Genomic DNA, 22404 nt, shown 5'->3' with positions numbered 1-22404 from the left:
GTCCTCCAAAGTCCCTTCCAACCCTATGTTTATATGATTCTACTGAAAATTTTAGCATTTTGGAGGCTCTTCTCTGGGTTTAATTTATTGTGACATTTTTATTGTTATTGTTTTCTTTCTTTCTGCTTTTCTCTGTTTTTGCTGGAGTTTTATGATGTATTGATTTTAGTTTGTACCATGGGTGTTTTAATTCTTATTTTACTGTAAACACTGTAAGCCACCAAGAGTTGCTGGATTGCTGGGGTTACAAGTTTAATAAGTACCCAAATGAGCAAATTTACAGAAACTAGAATCTGGCTAAATACATGATTCTCCTACAGGGTACAAATTAAATAAATATGTTTATAGAAACTAAAACCTGGCTAAGTATAGGCTTCCTCAAATTAGTTGAATTTTTTAACTGTAAATCTTCTTTTCTTCAAGGCTGGATGGGATTGTTCTGTAAAAGTCAAGAATCAGAGGCAAAATGAACGTTCATTCAATGGCACCAAAACCCTAACCACTATAGAAAACCCCAGCCACAGAATTATCAGAGAAGCCATAGAGATTGAAAAAAGACCTGAAAGCATGAATAGAAGAGATGATTCCACCAGACTGTCAATTATTTGGAAGCCTGCACTCACAAACAATAAAATCTCCACACCACTAGCCAGGCAAACACCTGGGCACAAACAGATCCCCGCTGATACCTCCAGCTCAAACACACCCCAACCAGGCACCCAGATGAAACCTAGCTTCCTAACAAATGATAGCCATCCATTTATTCGGAGCCAAGATGCACTAAAAGCCTCCAATACAGGAACACAATGTTGCCAGCCAATCAAGACACACACACACACACACAAAGCCACAAAACAGACAGAAGATATTAGAAACACCAATCAAGCAGAACACAGCAAACTCCAAGACCAATAAACACAGACCAAGACTCCCAACCAATCAGGATGAAGAAAAAACCATTCTGGCACAGCAGTAGGCTAGCCCCAAATTTAAAACTGAAACAACTGTAAAAGTCTGACTCACAGACGAACACAATACAGAAACCTGATGATGGCAGATGAGATTCTGCCGAAACGTTGCTACAACTTTAAAAGCACTATAATGACGTGGGAAAATACCCGAACAAAGCTGAATACCATACATGTAAGTACCCACGAAAACTTAAGAATATATATATGTATGTATGTATGTATGTATGTATTTATGTATGTATGTGTATATGTATATGTATATGTATATCTCCACAGGAGAATGGTATAACTGATGTCACAAATAACTGCAAAAATGTATATAGAATTTGTTTTTAAAGGTGAAAATTTAATAAAATTTATATTTAAAAAATACATTAACCAAGGTTAGTTAGTGAATTCTATATTTAGTTGAAAATATAGAAACGCCATTTCAAATGTTCTTTCTAATTGCTTCTTGAATAAATATGTACAATTGGAAATTGGACTTGAATCAATCCTTCTCCTTAGCTAATAATGGCTGGAAAAAATGAGAAAGGGCTTGCATAGAGTTCTATGAATGGAAACTATGTGTACCTTAAACCTAGTCATTTAGAAATAAAAAATAATAGGCGCTTCTTTCCTCAACACAGGTGGGAAGAGTAAAGAAACAGAGGAATGGATCAATTTAATTAGGTTGGCAACTTTAAGACCTTTGGACTTCAATTCCCAGAATTCCCCAGCCAGCCAAGCAAATTTCCTTTGAGACTGTTGTTTCCGCTTGCCTGTATAATAGGCTTTACTAATCAGCCTGTAAGAGTCATGGGATATAAACAGGCCTCAGAATAACCTGGTCTCAAATTTCTTACAAAATGAAATTATTTACTATGGATTTTTTTTTTTGAATGACACAGATGCTATGACTAGAAGAGTCTAGAGGAAATCCTCAACTTATGACCACAATTCATCCCAAAATTTCCCTTGCTAGGCAAGACCATTGTTAAATGAATTTTGCCCCCCATTTTATGACCTTTTTAGACACCGTTGCTGAACGAATCTGGCTTCCCCGTTGATTTTGCTTGTTGGAAGGTTGCAAAAGTTGACCACAGTATCCTTCCCCTGCCACACCCACCAAGCCATGCCCACCAAGCCACACCACGCCGACCAAGCCATGCGTCAAGTCATAAAATATTTCTCTGGTCTTTTAGAGTTGCCAATAGAAAGAGAGGGTGGAGTACTGTAGCAGCTTTCAAAACTGAAACTGCATTCCATACATGTTTTCATAGATAGTTCCCAGGCGACCGAAGTTTCTGCCATGCAAAATTCTAACTGGAGAGCATGATCGATGACTCTTGGCTATGGATGTGTCCCATTGGAGAATATGAATTATGATACACCCAAAGGGTGGAAGAAAACCAGGATCAAAGGTGACAATGGATGATGTGTCTCAGAGTCAGCTATACCCAGGTAGCACCAGCATGTCTTCTCCTAATCAAACTTCTTTGAGCTTTGAAAATGCGGCTAGAGACTCATGATTTAAATCGGGGTAACTACCAGAGCTCTGACATTACGCCCACAGAACCGGTAGTAAAAAAAAAATTGAATCCCACCACTGGTAATGATAATTGACAGCAATCTCCTTGACATGAACTGATTCAATTCCTTCCCTAGGGATGCCATTATAGGGCACTGCATGCCAAAAACAACTACAGGCACGCCTCAACTTACAACAGTCCATTGAGTGACCGCTTAACGTTGCAAGAGCCCTGGAAAAGCGACACACTGCTGTTTTCAAGGCTTACGGCCACTGCATAATCCTTGTGATCACGGGATTAAAATTCAGGCATTGGGCAACAGGCTCATATTTAAGACAGTTTCCATGCCATGGGGTCACAAGACCTCCTTTCGCAACCTCCTGATCCACAAAGTCAATAGGGGGAAGAAAGCCAATTCACTTAACAACTGTGTTACTAACTTAAGAACTGCAGAGGTGCACTTAACCACTGTAGCAAGAAAAATCATAAAATGGGGTAAAATTCACTTAATAAATGCTCAAAGCATCGTTAGAGACCCCCTGTTTCTGTTGCTCCCCTCTGGGAGGAGGTTTAAAACTATTTCTAGCAGGACTATCAGATTGTGTAATAGCTTGGTTCCCTGTGCCATCCGTCTGGTAAACTCGCCAGATTCGTTTTTCTTGTCATGTACATGTATATATCCGAACTAGATTGTGTTGTTTCCCTGTGTCATATAATATATGTGGGTATATGCATGTATTTATTTATTTATTTAGACATGTTTACCTAATGTATATTGGAGGTGAGTGATGAGATGGCCTAAAGGTGGAGCTCTGGCCTCACACTCAGGAGGCTGTGAGTTCGATCCTAAGTAGAGGCAAATATTTATCTCTCTGGGCACATTGAGAGAATATATCTGCTAAATATAACTCCGTGTTGGTGACAGAAAGGGCATCCGTCCAGTAAACATTCAGTTCCATTCAGTTGCCCAGTCTCCACCCCCACAAGGGATTATGGGGTTGTTAAAAGAAGATGATGATTGGAGGTGGTGACCCTTCTGAGAGCTGTATGCAATAAAATTTCATTTTAATGTATGTCAATTAGTATATATTCAGTGACAAGTTATTTCTATTCTATACTATTCTAATTCTATTCTAATTCTATTCTATTCTAATTCTATTCTATTCCATTCCATTTCATATTATTATTCTATTCTAATTCTAATCCTAATTCTATTCTATTCCATTCCATTCATATTATTATTCTATTCTAATTCTAATTCTATTCTAATTCTATTCTATTCTATTTCATTCCATTTCATATTATTATTCTATTCTAATTCTAATCCTAATTCTATTCTATTCCATTCCATTCATATTATTATTCTATTCTAATTCTAATTCTATTCAATTCCATTCCATTTCATATTATTATTCTTTCTAATTCTAATTCTAATTCTAATTCTAATTCTAATTCTAATTCTAATAATTCTAATTCTAATTCTATTCTACTTCTATTCTATTCTAATTCTGTTCTATTCGATTTGATTCGATTTGAAACAAATGTCTCACCAACAGACATTTTGGACCGAATTGTGGTTATTAAGTCAACGACTTCCTGTAGACACAGGGACAATTTATTTCCCTCATGCCATCACTCTCCTGAACACCTAATTCCCACACTCCTGTCTTATGTCTATTTACCCATGTAGACTGGCTATATTACTATTATCCTTCTCATCTTTTCTACAATCTTCTCTTACTGGTATCATTATCATTACAATTATTATTACTTTTTCATTTTTGTACATACACTGAGAGCTTATGGACCGGAGACAAATTCTTTGTGTATCTAATCACACTTGGCCAAATAAAGTATTCCACTGTATTTAATATCATTTCAGTTTTTGTTCTGATGCACAATATTTTGTGGCCTTGTAGCAAGAAAGGCAAGATTTAAAAAAAAAAAAACAAGAATCAACAATATATCTTTTAAGAACAGTCATTTGATTAGTAACCATGTATAAGTGACAATTCAATAACGCTAATGGGTGCATTCATTATGTAGTATAATTAGCATTATGATATCCTTAAAAAGAAAAGAACACCACTGTGATTTCCTTATTCCACTTCTAAATAACTAAGAGAGGAAACAAAGGAGTGATTCAAAAAGAGAAAAACAAAATCACAGCTTCTTTCTGAATTGAAATAGCTCATGAGAGGCTTATTAGCTTGATGTTCTATTAAGGTGGCTCACCTTGTAATTTCTACTAATTATTATTAATTTGCGGTTCCTTCCCAATTAATTGGTTACAAAGCATTGTCAGGCTACAGGTAGAAAATTAATTATGGATAAAATTGCAGAATGGTGCCACCACACCCATGGGAAAGACAATATTTGTTAATTTGGAATTGTTTACTCTCCAGAGGGGAAGAGTTGCTGGCATCTAAGCTAAATTCTGTGATAATCCCTTTTTATCCTTTCAAACATGAGCTAAAATGCATTCAAAGATCTACAGAAGTGCTAGAAGGAATAGGGTTTGCAGTGAGGAGGAAGGGGAGGAAGAGGAAGCAAAGGAGGGGAAAATGAGGAGATGGAGATGGAGGAGAAGAAGAAGAGGAGGAAGAGGAGGAGAAGGACGAGGAGGAGGAGGCTGGGGAATTCTGGGAGTTGAAAGCCACAGGCCTTAAAGTTCCCAAGGTTGAGCAACACTGATTAAGACCATTTACACATTAATTAAGTTTCTGAAACCCTGTATTATTTTAAGATCTTGTTGGTCTTCTAACTTTGCAGAGGTCTTGGTGATAGTTTACCCATGGAAATGAGATAAGCTTTGCATTCCAAAAATATCTTCTTAGATAAATGTATTCCCGGAAAAATTACAACCTTAGCAAGTTCCTTATATGGAATGATGCTAAACTGGGAAAGGAGCATCTGGATAAGGAGCAGGGGGTATTTAAGGGAGGGCTTTGATTGTAATGTATATAATATGTTGGACAAAGGGGGTCTTTGTGGCAGCCCACCTAACAGCATGCTGTCATCGCCCTTGAGTGAAGAATAATGAACTTAATTTCATACAACTACCTGCTGTTTCCTTGATCCCAGCTCAGAAACGAACATGATGAGGAATAAAATTCCAGTAACAGGTAAATTTCTCCCATGCTACTTTTTTCTAAGCCCAAATATTGGCTGTTCAGTTATTGTACAGGTGAGACTCAAAAAATTAGAATATCGTGCAAAAGTTCATTTATTTCAGTAATGCAACTTAAAAGGTGAAACTAATATATGAGATAGACTCATTACATGCAAAGCAAGATAGTTTAAGACATGATTTGTCATAATTGAGATGACTATGGCTTACAGCTCATGAAAACCCCAAATCCACAATCTCAGAAAATTAGAATATTGTGAAAGGTTCAATATTCAAGGCTCAAAGTGTCCCACTTTAATCAGCTAATTAAGCCATAAAACCTGCAAGGGGTTCCTGAGCCTTTAAATGGTCTCTCAGTCAGGTTCAGTAGGAATCACAATCATGGGAAAGACTGCTGACCTGACAGTTGTGCAGAAAACCATCATTGACACCCTCCATAGAGAGGGAAAGCCTCAAAAGCTAATTGCAAAAGAAGTTGGATGTTCCCAAAGTGCTGCATCAAAGCACATTAATAGAAAGTTATGTGGAAGGGAAAAGTGTGGAAGAAAAAGGTGCACAAGCAGCAGGGGTGACCGCAGCCTGGAGAGGATTGTCAGGAAAAGACTTTTACAAGGAGTGGACTGAGGCTGGAGTCAGTGCATCAAGAGCCACCACACACAGACAGATTCTGGACATGGGCTTCAAATGTCGTATTTCTCTTGTCAAGCTGCTCCTGAACAACAAACAATGTCAGAAGCATCTTACCTGGGCTAAAGAAAAACAGACCTGGTCTGTTGCTCAGTGGTCCAAAGTCCTTTTTTCTGATGAGAGCAACTTTTGCATCTCATTTGGAAATCAAGGACCCAGAGTCTGGAGGAAGAATGGAGAGGCACATGCTGCAAGATGCTTGAAGTCCAGTGTGAAGTTTCCAGTCTGTGTTGATTTGGGGAGCCATGTCATCTGCTGGTGTTGGTCCACTGTGCTTCATTAAGTCCAGGGTCAACGCAGCCGTCTACCAGCAGATTTTGGAGCACTTCATGCTTCCTTCTGCAGATGAGCTTTATGGGGATGCTGACTTCATTTTCCAGCAGGGCTTGGCACCTGCCCACACTGCCAAAAGCACCAAAACCTGGTTCAATGACCGTGGGATTACTGTGCTTGATTGGCCAGCAAACTCGCCTGACCTGAACCCCATAGAGAATCTATGGGGCATTGCCAAGAAGAAAGATGAGGGACATGAGACCGAACAATGCAGAAGAGCTGAAGGCCGCTATTGAAGCATCCTGGTCTTCCATACCACCTCAGTAATGCCACAGGCTGATAGCTTCCATGCCACGCCGCATTGAGGCAGTAATTGCTGCAAAAGGGGCTCAAACCAAGTACTGAGTACATATGCATGCTTATACTTTTCAGAGGTCCGATATTGTTCTATGTACAATCCTTGTTTTATTGATTGCATGTAATATTCTAATTTTCTGAGATTGTGGATTTGGGGTTTTCATGAGCTGTAAGCCATAATCATCTTAATTATGACAAATCACAGCTTGAACTATCTTGCTTTGCATGTAATGAGTCTATCTAATATATTAGTTTCACCTTTTAAGTTGCACTACTGAAATAAATGAACTTTTGCATGATATTCTAATTTTTCGAATTTCACCTGTAAGATGTAGAACGGTATTGTAATTTATAAAGACTCGAACATTTACAAACATTAAAAAGAAATAGGTCTGTGCCAAATGTTTGCAAGCAAACATTCCAGTGCCCAAACTATGCAGAATAACAGAGATAACCGAATAACAAATTGGACCTTGGGGCAGTGGTGGGATTCAAATTTTTTTACTACTAGTTCTGTGGGCGTGGCTTGGTGGGCATGGCAAGGGAAGGTTACTGCAAAATCCCCCTTCCCTCCCCACCCCACTAACCTGCTTTCCAGCTCCGTTCTCCTGTGCAGAGCAACAAAAGAAGACCCAGCCGATCATCTGGGACTCGGGAGGCAAAAAAATAGATGGGGGCAGGGCCAGTCAGAAGTGGGATTTGCCAGTTCTCCAAACTACTCAAAATTTCCGCTACCGGTTCTCCAGAACCGGTCAGAACCTGCTGAATACCACCTCTGCCTTGGGGGTCTTGCAATCTGACCACCTGCTGAAGCAGGAAACCCTATACCAGTGGTGTCTAACTTTGTCGGCACCCAGTGCCAAAACAAAGAAACTGGAAGAGCAACTCCCCGATGAGCACGCGCTGGAAACCGGAAGCTTTGCTTCCCAGTATATGCATGCGCGCCAGCCACCTGGTCTTCTGGTTTCTAACACGCGTAGATGATAGATGTGAGATGTACAGAGAGAGATGGATAGATAGATAGATAGATAGATAGATAGATAGATAGATAGATAGATAGATAGATAGATAGATAGATAGATAGATAGATAGATGGATGGATGGATGGATGGATGGACGGACGGACAGATAGATAGATAGATAGATAGATAGATAGATAGATAGATAGATAGATAGATAGATAGATAGATAGATAGATAGATAGATAGATGAATAGAGATAGATAGATAGATAGATAGATAGATAGATGATAGATAGAGATAGATAGACAGATGATGATAGATAGAAGAGATAGAGAGAGAGAGAGAGACACACACACACATATATATACCGTATATATACATACATATATACATACATACATGTTCTGTCTCACCTGTAGCCACGAGGTGAGAGTCCAAATGTCCAAAGGAAAATACACAAACAGACAGGAACAGGAATGACAGAGTTAAATTCCTTTGGCAGAATCAAGTCTTTGGCAGTTTCACACAAGCTGCCTGCCAAGTCCGATAATAAAGCAAGAACCATAAATCTCAGGCTAACGCCACACAGAGAATTTGTCCAAACTGCTAAATAAACAAGTTGATCCTGAACAGGATTCAGAGTAACACACCCACTTTTATTCTCAAGGGGCGTGTCAGTCCCTTTTCTCAGTCTCTGATTTGACATTTCCTTTTATGTTGTATTTCACTTTTGCCTGCGCCTTTGCCTTGCATCAGACCAGCATTTCTCGGCTTGATCTTCAGCCAGATGACTCCGGCACACTCTCCTGATTATCTGCTGACACCTGAGGCACAATCAGGGGAAGGAAGAAAGTCCTGGGGAGGAAGATGATTCCAAACTTCCAGCAAGGCAGGCTCAAACCTCAGAGCCAAGTCCTCCCCTTCCTCCTGACTCCAAGTCTGTGTCTCCCAACAAAGCAGGCTCAAACCTCAATGCCAGATCTTCCTCATCACTCGAGCCTGTGTCTTCTAACAGAGCAGGCTCAAACCTCCGAGCCACAACACATACATATATGATATTACCTATTTGGGTAATGAAATCTCTGCAAGCCAACAGCCAAGTCCGGACAGCATCAAGGACTCCACTGTTCCAACTTGTGTTACAGATAGTCTATTCTGTGGGAATACAAAGGCCCTAGACTAGGCTGGGATGGTATTATAGCAGGTTCTGATCAATTCTGGAGAACCAGTAGAGGAAATTTTGAATAGTTTGGAGAACCAGCAAATCCCACCTCTGACTGGCCCCACCCCCATCTATTCTCTGCCTCCTGAGTCCCAGCTGATCGGCTGGGTCTTCTGTTGTTTCCCTGAACAGGAGAACGGAGCTGGAAAGCAGGTTAGTGGGGTGGGGAGGGAATGGGGACTTTACAATATACCCTTCCTCTGCCATGTCCACCAAGCCACGCCCACAGAACTGGTAGTAAAAAAAAATTGAATCCCACCCTTCTGGGAATTCAGAAGATAACGTAGAAGAAACCTGTGGTAAATCAGTTGCATAACATTGCCAAGAAAAGCACATATTGTGCTCATGAAATGAGCAGACGCTGAACTTGACTCCAAAGAGATTTTCCTTTTGAAAACTGTCTTTAGCTTCACAGAAATGTTGGCTTGTCTCTTCCAATTACCATTCTTTCATTTTTGGTTGTAGGATCTGCACAAGCACCATGGAAGCTATGAATTATGCATGAATTGATCAAAGTAAAAAAAACAAAACCACAGCCCAAGTCTCCTAGTCCCATACACAGAGGGAATACACAATGTGCAAAGCAATCACATCTTTGGTACACAATGCTATTTGCTTTGTGGTACTGTGCAGCGCTACCCAATATGATGCATCACACTGCTCAGTCAACAGCAGTTAAATCTCTCTGATCCTGCGGAGTGCCATAAAAATCCTTGCGAAATATATGACCGAGGGTGGGGGGAGGACAATATAAATTATCATATTCTGCCCTTTCCAAAAACATAACAACAACATTCTTTCCATATTGCTTAAGAACTAGCTGCATGAAAACTCTAAGGATTTTATGAGCAAATAGCCTGAAGATTGCTTTAAGTTCTCTCTCTCTCTCTCTCTCTCTCTCTCCCTCTCTCTCTCTCTCTCTCTCTCTCACACACACACACACACACACACACACACACAGAGAGAGAGAGACAGTACACTCCTGTCAACTTGATGCTTGGAGAAGAAGAATGATCTTTTCTTCTTCTTCTTCTTCTTCTTCTTCTTCTTCTTCTTCTTCTTCTTCTTCTTCTTCTTCTTCTTCTTCTTCTTCTTCTTCTTCTTCTTCTTCTTCTTCTTCTCCTCCTCCTCCTCCTCCTCCTCCTCCTCCTCCTCCTCATCCTCCTCCTTCTCCTGGTTCTCTTTCTTCTCCTCCTCCTCCCGGTTCTCCTCCTCCTCTTCCTCCTCCTGGTTGTCTTTCTCCTCCTCTCCTCTTGGTTCTCTTTCTCCTCCTCCTCTTCCTCCTCCTGGTTCTCTTTCTCCTCCTCCCAGTTCTCCTTCTCCTCCTTCTCCTCCCAGTTCTCCTTCTCCTCCTCCTCCTCTTCCTCCTCCTGGTTCTCTTTCTCCTCCTCCTCCTCCCAGTTCTCCTTCTCCTCCTCCTCCTCTTCCTCCTCCTGGTTCTCTTTCTCCTCCTCCTCCTCCCAGTTCTCCTCCTCCTCCTCCTCCTCCTGGTTCTCTTTCTCCTTCTCCTTCTCCTTCTCCTCCTCCTCCTCCTTCTCCTCCTCCTCCCAGTTCTCCTCCTCCTCTTCCTCCTCCTGGTTCTCTTTCTCCTCCTCCTCTTCCTCCTCCTGGTTCTCTTTCTCCTCCTCCTCCTCCCAGTTCTCCTCCTCCTCCTCCTCCTCCTCCTCCTGGTTCTCTTTCTCCTTCTCCTCCTCCCAGTTCTCCTTCTCCTCCTCCTCCTCCTCCCAGTTCTCCTTCTCCTCCTCCTCCTCTTCCTCCTCCTGGTTCTCTCTTTCTCCTCCTCCTCCTCCCAGTTCTCCTTCTCCTCCTCCTCCTCCCAGTTCTCCTTCTCCTCCTCCTCCTCCTCCTCCTGGTTCTCTTTCTCCTTCTCCTTCTCCTCCTCCTCCTTCTCCTCCTCCTCCTCCCAGTTCTCCTTCTCCTCTTCCTCCTCCTGGTTCTCTTCTCTCCTCCTCCTCCTCCTCCTCCTCCTCCTGGTTCTCTTTCTCCTCCTCCTCCTTCTTCTCCTCCTCCTCCTCCTCCTCCTCTTCCTCCTCTTGGTTCTCTTTCTCCTCCTCCTCCTCCTGGTTCTCTTTCTCCTCCTCCTCCTCCTTCTCCTCCTCCTCCCAGTTCTCCTTCTCCTCTTCCTCCTCCTGGTTCTCTTTCTCCTCCTCCTCCTTCTTCTCCTCCTCCTCTTCCTCCTCTTGGTTCTCTTTCTCCTTCTCCTCCTCCTCCTCCTGGTTCTCTTTCTCCTTCTCCTCCTCCTCCTCCTGGTTCTCTTTCTCCTTCTCCTCCTCATCCTCCTGGTTCTCTTTCTCCTTCTCCTTCTCCTTCTCCTCCTCCTGGTTCTCTTTCTCCTTCTCCTTCTCCTCCTCCTCCAATTTGGTACCTTTGATTGTCAGCCTTCCCAAGGGTCTAGGAAAGCAAGAACACATATATTCTGCCCCTTGTAATGCTCTCTTCCATAATTGATAAGTTTCTCTGGGCAGAATATTCTAAACACTCTGAGGAGTCACACCTGACTCTTCACCTCAATTTGCTGCCCTGCATCTATCCTGGACAACCTTATTGATAATTTACCTCTACCCTCAACCTGGCTAATAGCCAGGCTGAGAGGAGGGAAATTATGAGAGTTGCAATTCATGATAACTAGAAGGTATCAAGTTGAACAGAATTATATAAGGTAGAGTGCATACATGCATTGTTATCCTTTAGATGAATCGCCTCGGGAATTTATCAGCTACAAAGCCAACAAGTGATACAACATGGTTCTCTTGAGCCTGCAGGAAGACGTCAGGGAAAACACCGAGGAGGAGAATGAGCCTGCAATCCTCTATTCCTATTCAAGTACCACGCTGCAATATGCCTAAATGTACATTATTTAAAAGTTGGCACAATGCTGTTTTGGATAGAACAAAGGGGCAGGGTTGACTCACAGCAATTCATATTGTTGAATAAGACAATGCAAATGGAAGCGTCTGTTTTAATGGGTTGGCAAAGAAGACCAGAGCCTTATATCATGGCTATTTTAGTTCTGTGAGTTGACAAGTGATGAAACTTTAGACCGGGAAACAAACTGTAGATTTGCAGCAGAGAATCCCTCCTGTTTTCCTTTCTTCCTTCCCTCCCTCCCTCCCTTCCTTCCTCCTTCTCCCTTTTCTTCCTTCTTTCTTTTCTTCTTTTCCTCCCTCCTACTCTCCTCCTTTTCTCTTTCTTTCTTTCTTTCTTTCTTTCTTTCTTTCTTTCTTTCTTTCTTTCTTTCTTTCTTTCTTTCTTTCTTTCTTTCTTTCTGTCTTCTCTTCCTTCCTTCCTTCCTTCCTTCCTTCCTTCCTTCCTTCCTTCCTTCCTTCCTTCCTTCCTTCCTTCCTCCTTCTCCTTTTCTTTCTTTTCTTCTTTCCCTCCCTCCCACTTTCTCCTTCCTTCCTTCCTTCTTTCCTTTCTTCTCCCCCTACTTCCACCTTTACCTAAGCCAGTCCTGCATGTCAGCATTTTTCCTGAAAAACATGCTTCTTCTGCTTAGCATCATTACAATCTATTAAACAATGCCACTGTTTTGCTTTGTAATCTTGAGACCTGGGCTGGCCAGTCGCTTTGTCTCTCTCTGTGAGCATCTGGCATCCAACATTTTCCAAGTTGACTGTGGGTGAGTGAGTTTGCTTGCATGTACAAAAGCATCTCCTCAAAGAAGCTAGCATCTCTCTCCCCCCTCCCTCTCTGTCTCTGTCTGTGTCTCTGTCTCTCTGTGTCTCTGTCTCTGTCTCTCTCTGTCTGTCTGTTTCTCTCTCTCTCTGTCTCCAACATCTCATGTGCCATCAAGGAGGAGACCTCAATGGGTTTTAAACAAATAAATTTGTCGAGGGGGGTTTCCTGTAGGTTCCAGATACACAGGCAGATTTTGGCATTTCTTGTGCTCCGTGGGGGTTGAATTTAATTATACCAAGGATGGGATGATCTAGAAATGTGAGGCTCGATGTTAATGGGATTCATTTTACTTCTCTCTTTATAGGGCAAGTTTCTATTCTGGCAGATTTACCTCCAAATTTTTTTTTAATGAAGTATCCTTAACATAAATGGACTTGTCTGTTTAGGAGCAGATGTGGTTGGACTCGCTTCCGAAAAGAGATGACAGGGTTGGACTGTTTGGTTTTTGCTTTCTTTGCACATCCAAAGCCTCCCCCTCCCCTCCTCTCCCATCTGCATGGAGGGTCCCTGTGAAAAACGGTCCCTTCCTATGAAATTTAACAGACAGGTGATCGTGCACTAAGGGATCACATTTATTTTGTCCGGGGAAAGAGCTGAGCTGCATTTCTGCCACCATCTAATGTGATGAAATGTAGTCTGGATTCCAGGAGGGAGGGGCTGCATTCCAGAAGAGTAAGCGGCAGCTCAGTTCCGACAGTTTGTGTGAGAGAAAGAAGGGGAAGACAGGCCCTTCCTAATAGTTTCCTGAGTATACTTTTCGTGTAGACGGCAGACTGCTTCGTCCTGGCAAGATTCTGTCTATAAGCGAGGAACAATAAAGTAATCAGTCTGGAAGAACTGCCACTGTCTTTCATGCTTTGAGGGCTCTTCAGGCACAAATCATCTCTCAGAAATGTTCCTTGAAAAATTCATGTAAAACCTGAAGCTAAATGTGTTCCCAGGTGCCCCACCGTTGATCATGGTTGCTGCTAAGAGTTATCATTCAGTAACAAGTGTCCAGATGGTCAACTTACAACCATTCATTTAATGACAATTCAAAGTTACAACTGGTACTGCAAAAAGTGACCAATATCTCAGGGGCTGTCACAAAGAAGAGGGGGTCAAGCTATTCTCCAAAGCACCAGAAGGCAGGACAAGAAGCAACGGATGGAAACTAATCAAGGAGAGAAGCAACCTAAACATTAGGACAAATTTCCTGACAGTGAGAACAATACATCAGTGGAAAACTTGCCTTCAGAGGTTGTGAATGCTCCAACACTGGAAGTTTTTAAGAAGAGATGGAATAACCATTTGTCTGAAGTTATGTAGGGTTTTCTGCCTAAGCAGGGGGTTGGACTAGAAGACCTCCAAGGTCCCTTTAGGCTCAATTGTGGTCATAAGGCAAGGACTACCTAGAAATGGCATTGGTTTCTGGCCTCTGTTTAGAGATAGCAAAAAATTCTCCTGAGCCAAACTTGAGTTTGGATGTTTTCATAAACAGATCTAATTTTCTTGTCAACAATAAAGGCATTTTTTTTTTTTTTGTCGTTGCTCCTATCGTTGGGATAATTTTTGACTTCCTAGGCTAGCCTTCCACCTTGGGGTATTAGGAAAAAGTTTACAGGACTAGATTCAGCTGTCCACCTCGATTTAAAAGACAAAAGGCCACTCTTTTGAAGACAGCAAAGTCCACATTTTGGACAGAGAGGACCGCTGGTTTGAAAGAGGGTCCAAGAGGCCATCTATCTCAAAACTGAACAGCCCTCCCTCAACAGAGGGGGAGTAATAAGACATCATATTTCTCCAATCTATAACACAGTCCTTTCAGGAACTCACAGAAGGCTCCACACCCATTGGCACCACTCAGGGGACCCTGAGGACACAGATGAACCTCCAAGTGGCCTCAACAACTCTATAAAAAGAATGCAAATGACCAGCTGTCTGCAAGAAGTATAAATCCTTCCATTCCCCACCATCCATTCAGAACTGAAGAAGCTTCTTGGATAAAAAGTGAAACTTCTTCAAAGAAAAAGCAGAAAGTCCAGTTGCCTCTTGAAAAAAAAAAAAAAGCACCTTTGGGATAAACACCAGAAGCTGCTGCACCTGTAACTTATTACTGCATGTTCATGTCTGAGTCCTGTCAAAAGTGCAACAATCACATGAGGAATGTCTATGGAGATTTTCAGTCCTCCAGGTCATGATTGTCCCAAAAGTGCTTTTTTCAAAAGGCAACTGGACTTCCTTTGTTTTTTCCTTGAAGACGTTTCGCTTCTCATCCAAGGAGCTTCTTCACTTCTGAACTTCTTGGAAGAGAAGCAAAGCATCTTCAAGGGGAAACAAAGCCCAGCTACCATTTGAAAAAGCACCTTTGGGACAATCACAATGAGGATGCCAATTTCTTATCGAAACTCACAGGGTATAAGGACTGTCTTCATCTGGTTACTCTGGATAGCAAATTCACACAATACACTGAACCATAAATTAATCCAACCTGCTGGATCTCTATCAGAAGCTAAGCCATTTTTTTTTAAAAAAAAAAATCTAAATCCAATTTGCAGTAACTGAGTTTAGCTTGTTGAGCAAATACACGCTGTTACCTTTCAATCAGTGGATTAATTGCGTTGTGCAAAAGCAGCCAGTGAGATTTATTGCGGAGTCTCATTCCTAGGACCACATCACATGGGGGCAATTGCATACCTATCTGGAGTTAAGTCCAATTTACACTTGGAACATGGGATGTGATTTATCACATTAAAAGTAGGCATGGGATCCGGCTTTAGATTCCTCATCTTTCAAATGCTTAATCCATGAAATTCAGGAGAAACTTCCTGACAGTGAGAACAATCAACCAATGGAACAGAAGTTGCCCTCGGAAGTTATGGGAGCGTCATCACTTGAGACTTTGAAGAAGAGATTGGACTCCCATCTGTCAGAAATAGTGTGGGGTCTCCTGCTTGGGTAGGGGATTGGATGAGATGACCTACAAGGTCCCTTCCAACTCTGATTATCTGTTATCTGTTAGTTGTGGGAATGGGCAACATCTCATCTTTCATGATAGATTTTTTAATCAATTTTTTGTCCTTACTCTTATTACAACAAAGATATATAATACTCCTTCCTCCTCCTATTTTCCCCACAGCAACTCTGTGAGGTGAGTTGGGCTGAGAGAAAGTGTTTGGCCCAAAGTCAACCAGGTGGCTTTCATGCCTGGGATGGAACTAGAAATCACAGTCTCCTGGTGATTGGCCTAAAGTCACCCAACCGGCTTTCATGGCTAAGGCGGGACTAGTACTCACAGTCTCCTGGATTTTAGGCCAGCCCTTTAACCAAACCTGGGGGAGCAACTGGCAAAATATGTTGACCCCTTGAGGATATGAATCCAAGATCTTTCTAGAATAGGGGTCTCCAACCTTGGCCAGTTTGTGGACTTCAACTCCCAGAATTCCTCAGCCAGCAAAGCTGAAGTCCACAAGTCTTAAAGTGGTCAAAGTAGGAGACCCCTGTTCTAGAACGCTTCCCTTCGAAAGACCTTTACAATGCCTCCTAATTAAAGTCTTTAATTTCCCATATTTCAACTGCTAAATTAGTGGCAGTTTCTCTTCCTGCAGCCATCCATTGTTAAGAAAATTGAGGGGCTCCTTGGCTGCCCTCCTAATCCAATGACAATCTTTACTGATTTTCTCTCCCATTCAGATCCCATCTATCCTGAATTATTTCAAATTATAAGGTGAAAGAAATTACAAAGCTCTAACTAAGCAGAGCAAATGCTGTGATGAATGAGAAGCTGGAACCGGCACGGATCGACTGCCTCCTTACTGGCATTACCACAGGGGTGGAAAATAATTAGAAATACATAAAAGGGAGCTGGCGCATAATCATGTTTATCTTCCAAGAGGTAAAATGGAGAAGACGGGGGAAAAAAACCTATTAAACTACTCATTGACCAGAAAAGATGGGAAGTGAATGAATGAATGAATGACCAAAAGCAACAGGGATTTGAAACCTTTATCTTTTGTATGATGAGTATCTAACAGTGGTGGGATTGAAATTTTTTTACTACCGGTTCTGTGGGCATTGCTTGGTAGGTGTGGCAGAGGAAGGATCCTGCAAAATCCCCTTCTCTCTAACCTGCTTTCCAGCTCTGTTCTCCTGTGCAGGGCAACCAAAGAAGACCCAGCCAATCAGCTGGGACTCGGGAGGCAGAGAATAGATGGGGGTGGGGCCAGTCAGAGGTGGTATTTGCCGGTTCTCCAAACTGCTCAACATTTCCGCTACCGGTTCTCCAGAACTGGTCAGAACCTGCTGAATACCACCTCTGGTATACCTAACAATTACAATTAAGCCAAACATTTCTGTTGTTAAGGAAGACCCTTGTTAAGTGAGTTTTTTGCCCCTTTCTTGCCGGTGTTGTTAAGTGAAGCACTGCAGTTGTTAAGTTAGTAACACGGTTGTTAAGTTAATCAGGCATCCCCATTGACTTTGCTTCTTAGAAGGTCGCAAAAGGGGATCATGTGACCCCAAGATACGGTAGATGTCCTAAATATGAGCCAATTGCCCAGCCTTTGAATTTTGATCAAGTGAGCAGGGGAATGGTTCAGTGATCGTAAGTGTGAAAAACAAGTCATTTTTCTCGGTGCTGTTGTAACTCTGAATGGCCACTATAAACGAATAATTGTAAAACAAGGACTACCTGTAAAGGAATTCAACAATGGCACACAAGAGAATGCTAGAGACTGTCCAGTTGGCGAATCTGGTATATTATGTTACCAAGAGTATAAACTTTGCTGAATAAATCTGTCAATCCTGGATTGTATAAACGAGGGCATAGAATCAAGATCACATGAAGTATTAGTGCCACTTTATAAAAACCCTAGTAAGACCACATTTGGAATATTGCAACCAATTTTGGTCACCATACTACAAAAAAGATATTAATAGGCTTATTGTACCCTATGACTATTATTAAGTGTTGTACCTTATGATTCTTGACTCTTGATGAATGTATCTTTTCTTTTATGTACACTGACAGCATTTACACCAAGACAAATTCCTTGTGTGTCCAATCACACATGGCTAATACAGAATTCTATTCTATTCTATTCTATTCTATTCTATTCTATTCTATTCTATTCTGTTCTGTTCTGTTCTGTTCTATTCTATTCAAACTTTGGAAAAGGCTCAGAGAAGAACAACTAAGATGATCAAAGGCCTGGAGACTAAAACATATAAAGAACAGCTACGGGATTTCAGTTTGGCTAATCTAAAGAAAAGAAGTATTAGGGGTGACATGATAGCAGTATTCTAGTATTTGAGGAGCTGCCACAAAGAAGAGAGAAGCAAGCTATTCTCCAAAGCAGGGATCCCCAACCTTTTCAACGCCGCGGCCCGGTTCCGACATCAGCTGGGCGCGCGGCCCGGTTGGCGTCAACTGGGCGCCGCCATCTTTATGACGAAAAGGCGCTTCCGGTGACGTCATCGAAGCGCTGTTTCGTCATAAAAAGATGAGCGCGCAGCGCTTCTGGTGAGCTTTTTCGGGTAGAAATGGCTTTCTACCCGGAAAAGCTCATCGAAGCTGCAGCGCCGCCATCTTTTATGACGAAACAGCGCTTCGGTGAGCTTTCTACCGGAAAAGCTCACCAGAAGCGCTTTTTACCAAAAAAGATGGCGGCGCCCAGCAACCAGCGGCCCGGTAAGGCTTGTTCCGCTGGCCCTGTACCGGTCCGCGGACCGGCGGTTGGGGACCCCTGCTCCAAAGCACCAGAGAAAAGAAACAATGATTGGAAACTAACCAAAGAGAGAAGCAATCTGGAATTAAGAAGAAACATCCTAACGGTGAGGACAATAAACCAGTGGAACAGCTTGCCTTCAGAAATTTTGGATGCTCTACCACTCAATGTTTTTAAGAAGACTCTAGACCGTCACTTATCTGAAATAGTATAGATTCCCCTGCTTGAGCCGGGGGCTAGACTAGAAGACCTCAAAGGTCCCTTCCAGCTCTATTCTATTCTATATTTCTAATCCACATTGATACAGAAGAAGTGAAACCAGCTCTGGGCTTTCCACTCAAATGCATGCCTAGTTCATTCACCCTTTTCCCCATGGGTCACCCACAGTCTGTTATGTCCTTCTGTTCATTTTGTTATGGGAATCAGCTGGCCACACTGGAGCACTTGCTCCAAGTGTCCTTGAGGGGGGACCAATGTCTCATGGGAACTGAAAATGCCTGGATGCCACTCCCCCCACCCCTTGCATTCCAATCCACCACCACCCTATTCCTTGTCAAGGTGCAAACAAAGCAGAATATAGGTGAAAGTTTGAGTCAGTCTTGACAAGTTTCCCAGAATCAAGATCCGAGATTGGCTGGTATTCTGCATTTTGCATTACTGTCTAGATCAGAGGTCTCCAAACTTGGCAACTTTAAGACTTGCGGATTTCAACTCCCAGAATTCTCTAGCCAGCATAGCTGGCTGGAGAATTCTGGGAGTTGAAATCCACAAGTCTTAAAGTTGCCAAGTTTGGGGACCCCTGATCTAGATCCTCAAAGTTGGCTTGTAGACTGACACTAGAGATTGTGACAGGAAGGAAGAGATGCGAACGCTGCATTAGGGGAGAGAAACTCTAGCATCCAGCTCAATTCTCACTGATGTGATGTGGCAGAAGGCTGCATATCCTGATTTCTTTATCGGTGCAGAAATACACCAAAATATGTGGATTGCCATATCGATTATTTACATCTTCCAACACTCTTGGTATTATTTAAGTCTCTTGGTATTATTTAAGATCACAGATGTCCTCTTAACAACTCTTCTCCATCTTAAACCCTTCCTTTCTGTCCCCACCAATAGTAAAATCTATTCCATTTTTTATAATATTCCGATTCATCCTTATTTTTCATCTCTAGTGTGGCAACTGATGATGTTGCCTTGTTGGACAATGAAATGTCTGCAAGAAAGCAATCCAAACTCAGAGAGCACCAAGGACCCTAAAGTTCTTGTCCTCCTATTCTTCCTCCCCCCCTCTTTACTCCAGAAACCTCACTCCCTTCTAGCCCTGGAGATATTGTCTAGTTCAGGGGTCCCCAACCACCGGTCCACGGACCGGGACCGGTGCGTGGAACAAATCCTACCGGGCTGCTGGTTTGCTGGGCGCCGCCATCTTGTTTTGATGAAAAAGTGCTTCCGGTGAGCTTTCTACCCAGAAAAGCTCACCGGAAGCACTTTTTCATCAAAACAAGATGGCGGCGCCCAGCTGATGCCGGTACCGGGCTGCGGCGCCTAGCTGATGCCGGTACCGGGCTGCGACATAAAAAAGGTTGGGGACCACTGGTCTAGTTGGATCATGGAACATCTGCAAGAAAACAACCAAACTCAGACAGTACCAAGGACCCCACAGTCCTCCTCCTCCTCTACACAAACCCCACTCCCTTCTAGCACTGAAGTTATTACCTAATGGGTTAATGAAACATCTGCAGAGAGCACCATGGACCCCACAATCACCCTTCTCCTCCTTCAATTCCTACTCCTTCTCTTTCTCCTACTGCTCCTTCTTCTTCTCTTACTCCTCTTTCTCTCCACTCCCCACTCCCTTCTAGCACTGAAGATGTTACCTAATTAGTTAATAAAACCAGTGGTGGAATTCAACATATGTAACTTAGTGGTTCTGTGGGTGCGCGCGCTTGGAGCATCCTAAAACGGGCAATTTTAAGCATGAAAACTTACCTTAGCATCAGCGCTGGTGAGTAAAACAGCTGAGGCATGGCAATCTGCCACGCCTATTAGCTGAGGTACAAACAAAGGAAATATAGGACAGGAAAGGGCGGTGGGTGGGTGGGGCCAACTACTAACTTGCACGACCGGATCACTAGAACCAGTGTGAACCAGCAGCATACACCACCACTGAATGAAACATCTGCAAGAAAGCAACCAAGCCCAGACAGTACCAAGGACCCCACAGTCTTCCTCCTGCTTCTGTTGCTGCTGCTCCTCCTCCTCCTTCTCTTCCTCTTCCTCCTTGTCTTCCTCCTCCTCCTTCTCTTCCTCTTCCTCCTTGTCTTCCTTCCTCCTCCTCCTCCTTTCCTCCTCGTCTCCACAAACCCCATTCCTTTCTAGCACTGAAGATGTTACCTCATCGGTTAATGAAACATCTGCAAGAAAGCAACCAAATTCAGAGAGCACCTCGAAGTCCAGAATCCAACCCAATATTCTCTTCTGTTGGGGAACAAAGGAGAACCAAGCAAGCTTGAGTGCAGTAATGTCTACAAAGGGGTCAAACAGTAGATGGCCCCAGATGTGCAACTGCCATCTGGATTTTAATATCTATTATTATTGTTGGTTAATCTTTAGTGAGATTCACAGCCTTTGGGGCTGGTTGGTAACTCAACAGCTTGAATCCTAACCAAGGACCTAGGAACTATTCAGGTAGCATCGGAGGATATAAGCTGTTTCAAGTAGGGTGGTTTCTTTTGTAGAATCAGGGTCTTCAAGTCTGATAAATTCAGAATTTCCAAATTGCTAGGCAGCCCTTTCAGTATTGCTCCAAGGGTTCCAATTACAATTGGGATAACATTCGCTCAACTTCAATTTGTAAGTCCCGATACTTTGTGATTTTTTCTTGCTGCATGTATACAATTCGTGCATCACCAGGTACTGCAATGTCAATAAACCAACCCTTTTTCTTTTCAACTATTGTTATGTCCGGTGTATTGTGGGCCAAATGCCTGTCTGTCTGAATTCTGAAGTCCCACAAGATCTTGACTTTTTCATTCTCCAGAACCTTCTCAACCTGATGTTCCCAGTAGTTGTTACTATGTTCAAATCCAAACTTTTGGCATAGTTTCCAGTGAATGATTTTAGCAACTTGGTTATGGCGTTCTAAGTAGTCAGTGTGTGAAATTTTGCTGTATCCACTGATTAAATAGTCAACTGTTTCATCTTTCTCATTACAGAGGCGGCATTTGCTGTTGGTGGTGACAGGCTGAGTCTTTGCCTTCATGTAATTTGTGGCTAAGGCTTGTTCTTGAGCAGCCAAAATAAAGCCCTCAGTTTCCTTTTTCAGTATTCCTGATTTTAGCCAGTTCCAAGTAAGGTTTTGGTTAGCTTTGCCTTCAATACTTTTCAGGTATTGGCCATGCATAGCTTTGCTTTTCCAATTTTCAATTCACTTCTCAATTACTTATTATTATTATTATTATTATTATTATTATTATTATTATTATTATTATTATTATTATTATTATTATTATTTTCTACCTGACTCTGTGGTTTCCTCCACTAACCCCAAAAACGTTAACCTCAGACTGTCTACTGTTGATCTCACCCCGTTCCTAAGAGGTCTGTAAGGGGCGTGCATGCCTACCATCCCTGTCCTAATGTCCCCTTTTATTCTTATCCATTTCATGTATTAATAATCATGTTTATACTTATATATATTATCAAATGCATGCTTGACAAAATAAATAAAAAATAAAAAATAAATTTTAAAAAATTGATCCTTCTGAAAATGTCTCTACCCTGGGTGAAATTTAGTGTTCGGGCTCTAAGGTCCACCAGCCATACTTGGTAAGCAAAACAGCTCAAGTTTTAACTACATTGCAATATGGATTTTTTTTACCCCTCCCAATGACACCTTGTGAATG

At 42.2% G+C, this 22404-nt stretch overlaps 1 pseudogene; it reads right to left on the bottom strand.

Moving 5' to 3' along the window:
- LOC148131079 (uncharacterized) overlaps positions 1-21917 on the bottom strand; it is a 264949-nt pseudogene extending 243032 nt beyond the window's left edge.
- Between the last annotated feature and the right edge of the window lie 487 nt (positions 21918-22404).

The sequence above is a fragment of the Notechis scutatus genome, chromosome 3 (genome assembly GCF_049901735.1).
Source record: "Notechis scutatus isolate UNSWTSFEM ecotype Mainland chromosome 3, rNotScu1.2, whole genome shotgun sequence".
NCBI lineage: Eukaryota > Metazoa > Chordata > Lepidosauria > Squamata > Elapidae > Notechis > Notechis scutatus.
This window is presented reverse-complemented; position numbering and strand designations above follow the sequence as displayed.